This window comes from Strix aluco, chromosome 1, assembly GCF_031877795.1.
Source record: "Strix aluco isolate bStrAlu1 chromosome 1, bStrAlu1.hap1, whole genome shotgun sequence".
NCBI classification, from domain to species: domain Eukaryota; kingdom Metazoa; phylum Chordata; class Aves; order Strigiformes; family Strigidae; genus Strix; species Strix aluco.
In genome coordinates this window covers 97,658,018-97,667,543 of record NC_133931.1, presented here as the reverse complement: position 1 = coordinate 97,667,543, position 9,526 = coordinate 97,658,018, and the positions used below count along the sequence as shown (strand labels likewise).

Genomic DNA, 9,526 nt, shown 5'->3' with positions numbered 1-9,526 from the left:
TATAACTGTGGGACCTTGCTGATCTCAGCTGGGTACCTCTGAAGGCAACCTCCTCTCCCCTGGTACCTGTACATTTTACATCATGGTGGTAAAAAATAGGTTTATTTGTGCTTTTTGTTGTTGCTGGTATGAGCACAGCTACCCAGGGAGGGAGAGTTATTTCAACTCACATGAGCCATCTCAGTTTTAAGCATCTGGCATGACCTGGTGTATCTGGGCTCCCACTGCAGTCAGTGGAAAGGGATGAGCTCTTTCGATGATGATTCAACCCATTTTATCACAGATATCAGAGACAAGAGGGATGAATCACGCTATAGACAAGCTTCGCTCTCTGCTGAGGATATAGGGACTCTAGATGACTAGACTTAGTCTTAAGCAGCTAAAATTAGATGAGGTGAATCATGCCCAAAGGTGATTTTCCTATGCTAGAAGCACAGACGTTACCCACCTAGCAAAATTGGTGAGGCAGCAATGTCTGTCAGTGTGAACCTGGCCCATGTCTTTGCAGCTCAGGAATTTGAAGTATCATCTGCCAAACATCCAATTCCTCCTACAGACTTCCCTCCCTTTCCGGCACCTATTGTACCCACAATTGCCCTGCATAGATTTGACACCCCAGAAACCTTTGCTGTCCCTTCCCTGTCTCCTTTGTTTCAACAACATGGGCCCAAATCCTTATGAAGGGAACAATCCTAATTTCCTATACGTTTCCAATGGGAATTAAGGCAACTCAGAAAGTCAAGAGAATAGACCCTCAGATTTAACGCCTTCAATGCATCAAAGTTGAGGCTTAACTTTTAATATGGAGGCCTAATATTTAGGCCTCTCCCATCAAATCAGGATGACATCCCAGTAAGCCAGTACAGTTGCTCTTATAATGACCAGCACCAAAACCTGTTGAATGTGTATATGGGAGAACCACAAGGAACAGCCTCTGCAGTATATACCTATATGAAATATAATTACACTTCATCCCATTATAACATGAGAGATCAATAGAGGCCTCATCCTAAACTGCCCTCCCCAAACCTACTTTTGTAGCATTACGTAATAGAATTACAAATATGCTCACCATCAGCATACATTCCCAGCCCTCTCTGAATCTTGATAAATTCCTGACCTCAGTGACAGCCTGCAATAATGAGTTTCATAGCTGAATTATAGTTCCTTTTCTCAGCTTTGAACTTGCTACCTTTCAGTTTCTTTCAGTGTCCTTGGTTAGCAGCTAGGCCATGTTAGGAATTTTCCAGTGAAACAGATTGGAAAAGGGTAATTCAGAGTGAAAATGTCTTCGGGAAATAGGTCTGTTTGACAATCTTCTGATAAAGCACAGACAGGACTGGGTCCTGGAGGTGTTTCCTGCTGGGTTGTCTGACATACTGCTGAGGGCTGCAGGGAACCCTGCTCCAGGGCAGGTCATTGCTGGGCTGGCCACAGCTAGGAGACCAAAGACCTCAGGAACACTGGCTCCTCTAGATGTCTTGGAGGTTAGATCTCACTCCTCAAAGGAAGTTTAAAATTTTCCTGGATAATGTGTTTCAGTTTTGAAATTTTTGTGGAATTCCCCTTTTGCAGAACATTTGGAAAACGTGTTTCCCTGCCCTGACAAAAGACTACAGCATTTCCTCCCTCCCTTGCCACCTAAATCCAGCAACTTTTGGCCCAGTGTCATGACATTCAGTCCTTTTACTTTCTGATTTTAAGGAAGTATTTGCCACCTTTTCAACCTCTTCCTCCTCAGGGTTTGCAGACAACCCTCAATTTTCTTTGCTCTCCTGAGAAACTCCTCCAAATCTGCAGTGTCTGTTCTGAGCAGCAATCAGCAGCAAAACTCTCACTGCCTTTACTGGGGGACAGGATCAGTATTTCCCACATAAAGAGCCTGTAAGGAACTGTGTTAGACTTTGCTTGTCTCAACATTGCTGCTTGGCAACTACCACTTTCTGGCTGCAGCATCCTGTGGCTCTGAAGGAGTACGCTTTGGAGGAGACACAGAGTCCCAGACGAAACCACGACATCTGCTCAAAGCTAGAACAACGACAGCCTTGGCAGTGCCTGCCAAGCTGTACCTGCGCACAAGCTGGGTGAAGAGGAAGTCAGGGCGAGGAAGATAAGGGACCGCAGGTCGACCCCCCCCTCCTCCGCCAGCACGATCACCATGAACACCTGGGCATGTACGCATGGAGGACCACGGAGCGGCACATATTACAATGAGCTCCGTGGAAATGGGCGGACTCTTCGGAGAAATCGTGGGGACTGGGACAATAAAAGGACTGCGTACTCCTCCCTCGGTGTGCATCCTTCTTCGATGCTTGTTATGCTTGTTACTTGGCGCTGGGACCTTGGCGGAGCTTGGAGCACCATGACCTACACCGAGCCCGAGCCAACGGAACATCGCTGGATCCCTGGTGGTGGTGGTAATTAGCTGCATCTCTACGGTTTTCTTGCTTAGGGATTCTGACTTTCCCTTTCTTTTTCTCTCTGTCCTATCGCTATTATTAATTGTTACAGAAAATAAAGTTCACAAGGTTGTATGGCATCTGACCTCGTTTGTGTCTTAATCTCGCTCTTGGGATTGTTTAAGAACCCGCTCCGATATTGGATCGGGACAGAGCCATGTAAATGTAAGATGATTGCCACCTGAATATTTGCACACCAATGCCAGCTGCCCAACAGGTGCGCAAGGAGCGCCTTAGTGCGTAACAATGTGCAGTATTTGGCAGTACTTCAGAATCTTGTTTCTTTCCTTTTGGTATGTCTCTGGCATGTAACTGCAACTCTGTGAAGAGCTTACTGAACACCAAGTATGGGAAAAATGACTCTCTAGGTTAGAAATGCAGATCCCTTCACTTTGCAAGAAGAAGAGTTTAAAGATCTCCCTTCCATTCCTGTCTGGGCTGAGAGAATGGACCTGAAGGCACATTTAGGGTTACTTCCTTTAAACATTCATTTTAGCCTAGTATGGGCCTATCGCTACAAAATTAAACAAAAAAATTCCCACACAGAACAAACAGAAAGGGCCAAAAGGTCTCCTAATGGACATTTTCCTTTGGTGTCCTTCTGAAGCAGACTAAGCTTGCATTAACACATAAGTCAGGAAAAAAAAATTAAAATTCCCAAACCCTGACATCATGAGCAAACCAAAAACCCAGCATGGCAAATTCATGCTTCTCATAACCTTCATTTTTTCATATTATTCTTTCTCATTCCACTGTAGGGAGTATAAAAAAAAATAGAAATAGGTGCAGATGTGATTTTTTTTGTGGGAAACTGATACTAGTGGAGCCTGTAGCCACCCTGTTATTATAATCTGCTGGGGTGCACAGTCCACGTCACCACACTGGAGATCGAGTGAGATTTGTTTAAAGGCGGCAGATGTATGAATAATTAAGTTGGTGCAAGGATGACAGACCTTTGAGTAACAGACCTGGGCAGTTCAAGCCAATTTAGGCATCCAAGACAACTGTCCCAGCTGCAGTTTGAAACTTCCAAAGCCTAGAAGATTTGAGCACCGCAGCTGTGGCTGATGGCTCATCTCTTCCTTTTCATGTCACTTTGTGCAACCTGAACTCTGGCAAGTGTTGGGCTGGTGATCCTCCTTCACAGCTGCATCTCCACGAAACCAAGCAGAGGCACAGGAAGCTTATCATGATGTGCCATCGTAGCCAACCACCACTGACAAGTGCAGGAGCTTTACTTACTGCCTCCCTTGAACTATAAATAGACAGCCAGGCCTGGAAAAACACAAATTGTGTCGTCCACTCCAGTCATCCACACCACAAAGATTATTTCCTTACTTTATTCTTGCTATTGTCTTATCCTATCTAGTCTCGCCCACCCATGTCATTGCCTCTGCTACAGTCTGACAGTCTATTCTAGGCATGCTTAAGGTTATAAATTTTTTCCTTATGTCTAGCCTGATTCTTTTTCCATTTTTAATTTTAGGCCAAACTCTGTTCAGCCACTTTCTAGATAATCCAGATAACCCTCTTCCTTTCTTTCATACAATTTCCTTTCACTTATTTATATTGCTATCATCATGTCATCACCCCCCCAGCCTAACTTTTTCCAAGAGCTCCTGGCCAATGCACTCTCTGTTCCAGCATACTTATGGGTTCTTCTCAGTGGCTCTTCCAAGGCTTTCCAATTTGCTTTTCTACCATAGTTTCAGCTTTCATGCAGCATTTAGGAAGCAAAGTTCTCTGCTCCCATCCAGCATGTCAATACTAGAAGCTAGTAAATTCACACACTATTAGGATTATTTTGCCTTTTAGGCCTTTAAAGCAATTATTTGCCCGCAGCATCTTGTTTGTCATCTTCATCGTAAGATCACAAAATGTACAGGCCAAGATTACACTCAATACCTGCACAAATCTGCGAGCTTGAAGAGGGGACCAGGCCTTGTTGAATGTAAGGGCTCATCTCTAGGCTGTGATCACCATAGGGTTGAAGACTCTAACACAGCCTGAGCAACAAAAGAAATATCAGGTGCTGCGAATAGTAGCAGAATACAGGCACAAGATCCAACACTTTAAAAAAAAAAAAGTCATCAGCCAGAAGATTTTCAGGTAGTAAAAGACAGGATAAAATGGGAATAGAGCAGAACATTTGGAGGAGAAAAGATTTTTTTCAGTGGCATATCAGAAACCAATTTTTCATTGGTTTCAGTAGGATTTAGACAATTCACATGTAGCCAAAAAAACCTGTTTACATAGGGACAGGTGAAAATTAATTGCTTCAAGAAGCACCATCTGTATATCCTACCATACCTTAACCCTGCTTTTCACTAACTGATTTACAACTGACCTACTACTAGTCCTCATCAGCCAGTTTCACGCATTTGTACCTTAGCCTGTAGAGATACTGTTTTTCCCTTTAAAAAAAATATAATGCATAAGCAATTCTTGCCTAAAAGGTTGGGTTTTTTTAATTGTTACTTCCATATTATTTCCTTTTTCTAATCTTCAAATATATGCATCACATCTTAGCAAATAACTTTTTCCCTTGCCCCTGCCATTTGAATGTTGCCCATCTGTGACTAGAATTCGAGCCTTGTTTTTAACATACTACATGCTGTAGTTATTCAAACACTGAGCTTGCTGCCACCACTGTGGCCCCGTGATAAAGGTTTTAGAAGTCATAAATGCTAGTTAGACTATGACTTTTACAGAATATCACAGGAGGGCAAGTTATGCAAATGCCATTTTATTTGAAACCCTACCCTTGCATCCTGCACTTTGAAATCCTGCCCTTGTATCAAGTCACTGGAATCTCATGGGCAGGTTATAGATTTCTTCAAGGTTTTCAACTTCCAATATGATAAGTGGGGAAAAAACCCTTTTCTGTCAAAGAAAAGGATGTTCTAGTGACATCGCTGAAGGCAGTACTGTGCTCCAGAAAATGCTAATTTATCCCAGGTACAAAATAAAGGGCAACAATGGGAGTTTCCAAACATTAATATTTCTGATTCAGGACCATATGGGATCTCCAAAAGAGATGCTTTAGATGATCCCAACTATAATCTGGTGGTTTCACCCTCTCAAACCAAGGACAGCCTTCTCATCCCCTAGCTATGTCATCCCACCTCATTCAACACTGCAGTTATGGAGCAGACTGAAAACTACACTTTTTTTGGTAGTTTCAAATTGGTTTCACAGACACTAGAGCTAGCGCAAAGGATGGAGCATGAACAGAAGTGCAGAGAGGTGCTGGAAGGGGAGAGTGAGTGGGAGCATAGTGGCCTCAGACTGGCCCACAGCGACTGTGAAATTGCACCATGGGTTACTGATCTCAGGGCAGGACTGTCCATGGTCCATATTGTCAACCACAGGTTACACCAGGTGGATTCTCTGATCTTCAAAGTACACAAAGCTTATTAATTGTAAATAGCTCACCCGTGTAGCTCTAGCTGGCAATGACTATAGCTGTTGCAATTGTAGCACCCATATTCACCGCTGCATTTGTCACACAGAGAAGGTCCCTGCTCCTGGGTGAGCTGTCCTCTCCACTGCTCCATGCCCCTAAAGTTAGTTTCTCTCTACATCAGGACTACCCACAAACACTTCTTACTCCCTATGGTCTTGGCAACATTTTAAGGCAGCTCAACTCCTTCAGTGAGAAATTTGTCATCAGTTAGCATTCTGCTCTTTGGGGTTTAAAAAAATGAAGTTATTATTCGCCTATCAACCGCTTGTTCCCATCTTTTGTTATTTTCTTCCCTATTACCATATGGACGCACTAGGGGAGACCCTAGATGAACTTTACAGAATCAGAAAACAAGATTACCCTAGTTGTCAAAATAGAATTCACGGAGTCAGATGCAGACCTAATTCCTCTACTACATATGCAGTGTTTAATCAGGCAGCCACCTAATGCAATTTTTTGTCTATCAATTTATACGATGCTAAAGCGAGGCTAGTAATTACCTTATTAAAAACAGTGGCTATTGTGGCACTAAGTTAGAGCAGCAAAATTAAAGGGACCAGGCTGCTGAGAATGTAGTTAATGAATGTTTGCAAAACTCTGTGATTGTTAGATAAATGGCAGGTTTGGGGACACTAATTACTACAGTCAAACCTCTTTTAGTGGTGTTTTATACAGGGAATTAGTGTGATGATCCTGGAGACAAGGGATCTGGTACAGTGTTACCCCTGTGGCCCCTAAGAGTTCAGCAAAATCAAATAATTCCTCCAGAATTATGTTTTAGTTCTTTTAGCAGCTGTGATGAGTAACAAAGAAAACTCAGTAAAAAGGGAAGATTAGGACATGATTTCCAAACTGTTAGGAAGGAAAGGTCTTGTCTAGTTATAGTCAAAAGAGTCTTAGAAGGGTTTGCCAGCAAGCAGAACTGAAAATCTTCAGCCCAAGGATACAGACATCAGGATAAGAAATATTAGATTTTCCATAGAACTCTTATTGCAGGAAAGTGGGTCAGAGAGCCAAGAAAGCAATTAATGAATGGGGAATAGTATGCATGGCAAAAAACAAATATCAGCATTTTTCCCCCTTAAAGCTGTTGATAACTTGAAGCTGTTTCAATAATGATATCCCAAACTGATGACAATGTTTCCTCCCACCATCCGACACTATCCTGTTGCTTTGTATTTTAAAGGGCTGTCAGTCACATGGAAAACAAGGAAGAAAGGTCAGCAAGAGAGAACAGGATATGAAGGAATGTCGCACAACCAAGTCAAGACCTTCGAGTGTACAGAAACCCTACCCAGGCCCTTGTGGCTCAATCCTGCAAGCCTTCCCCAACAGCAGTCGCTGGTGTTTGTGCAAGCATCCGAGGGAAACCAGCAGGCCCACATGCATCACTGGTGCTCCCGGAGACAGGAGCACAGCAGCATCCATATGTGATTCCAGCGCAGTACATTGCCAATAGTTAACACCTTGGTCTTACACTTCTGGATTCTAGATACAGCAAGGAAACTGTTTTTACAATGTGATCACCTCACTGCTCCCTTTTTATTTTCTTCCTTTTTTTTTTTTTTCTAAAGTTTTTTGTAAGCTGACATCTTAGCCATTGTCCCAGAATGATGAGAGTGAACATCCCTGTGCTTGTCCCATGTCTGATGGTTGTTGCAGTCTGTAACAGAAGTGGGAAAGAGCAACAAAACCTCCAGGGAAGCCCGAAGAAATTTACATGTATCTGTCCCCAGAGAGAAAAATACTCTCTGTGGTACTGAGCTCTCATGCACATCAGGCATGCAGGTGTCTTATGCCATAGAGACGCCCAGGTGCATCTTGGAATGATAGGAAAGGATCAAATTCATAACCCTTAAATATTAGTGTTGTGCATGCTCTTTGAATCAGCCCAGGTTCACAAGCATGTCCACAGTTCTCCTCTATGCTTATTGCCCAGAGCACAGTGCTCCAAAGAAATCAAGGAGAGTAAGAAATGGGAAATACTACCTGTTTGAACCATGGCAGAACACTACTATCCCTGGGGGAAAAAAAATATAAACAAAAAAAATCTACTGACAGCACCAGCCCAACAACTCTCTCTTGCTGAAAAACACTGTTTTCCCCAAATATTGAGCTTCCTTTTGGGTCCAGTCTTGACATCTGTGCAGATTACAGAAAGACAGTCCCTGACACCACATGGTGAGACAGTTTCATCACATCACTTGTGTGCCATGTTTCCTCAGTTCAGAGTAAAGACACAAAAGCCATACTCTTGAGCCAGAGCGCTCCTTGGCCAGCATATTTTCTCTGGGCTGTACATCCAAGGATTCTGAACATTTTGTCCCTTAGGTAGCAGTCTGCTATTTAACACACTATTTGAGAGAGCTTGTGCCAGGAGGAGAGCAAAGCATCAAGGAGTAATGAAAGCCCTCAGACAAGTCTATGTAATTTACGTTAATTTTACTGTTGTTGGCATCTAGATAAAAGCATGGAAGTGACCAGCTGTCAAAGGTGGGTTTCTAAAATTCAGGGAAAGCCACAATCAAAAGGCCACATTCTGCAGCAGCTCTGGCTCCTTTGAAGACAGAAGATTAAGACTGAGCCTCTTAACGTTCATAGCTACTAAACTGTTAAGGGTCAGCGAGGAGAGTAGCCTTGTAAGTAATGTGGACTATTTAACAGACTAAAGCTGTCCAGCTGCCTTTTTTTTTTTTTTTTTTGTCTAAAGAAGTCAGAACAAAAGGGCAGCAGCAGAAAGGAAAGAGACCACACACACCTGGTAGATCAGAGTAACTGCCAGGAAGAAGCAAATTCCTTCTTAACAACTAGTAGAAGTATTGCTTAGATTTTCAGAAGTGTACAAACTAAAGACTTAATGCAGCCCACAAATTTGCCTGTCTTGTACTTCTTGCATGCACTCAGACCTGGCCTGGTAACCGTCACATTGAATCTTCTATTTTGTCTCATATTCATACATATGTCCCAGATACATTGCCCATATGGCTTTGGACAAAAGGTCAGACTATTCTGGGAAAGAACTTTTTTTTTTTAACACCTTGCAGGGGGTCACCCTGACCCCTTCCAAAAATTTCTCAAGTAAGAATTGCTTACCCTTAAATTGTGTCATAATTAACTACCTTCATTACTATCTGAAGTACAGCAATGCCATCTCACTTCTCCATTCTTTTGCATACCCATGAAATTCAGTTGCATTAACACATGTAAAAGTAATTTAGAATAAAATATAACCAAAAGGACACCTATCTGAGTGCAGCAGTACTCTTCCTCATTACTCCTAAACAGAAAGTCTTTGATACAAGTCCATACCTTATATAACAGTACTGCTGGAGATCAGCAGATTGACACCTTTCTACTTCCCTTATCCCTGAAAAACAATAAATCAAATTTTGAATTGTTTCATATCCACTTAACCCCAAAAGGAGCTGTTCTGGCTGCTAGCTGACAGTGAAGCATTCTGTGCAGCTCTTGTTGACAATGAAAGAGCAAGTGGAAACAAAAGAATAAGAGAAAGGAGAGCAAACCATGCTCACCTGGCAGTAAATGGCACTGGCTGCTCCCAGTGGATCCAGTACTGAAGAGTTACCAGGTGTGTGAAGCT

The 9,526-nt window shown here is 42.7% G+C and overlaps 1 long non-coding RNA gene across 1 annotated transcript; it reads left to right on the top strand.

Annotated features, from left to right (window-relative positions):
* Window positions 1-2,136: 2,136 nt before the first annotated feature.
* Window positions 2,137-9,166, top strand: LOC141933587 (uncharacterized). Its single transcript, XR_012626134.1, has 2 exons — window positions 2,137-2,417; window positions 7,112-9,166. It is a non-coding gene; the product is annotated as an uncharacterized LOC141933587 (long non-coding RNA).
* Window positions 9,167-9,526: the final 360 nt, after the last annotated feature.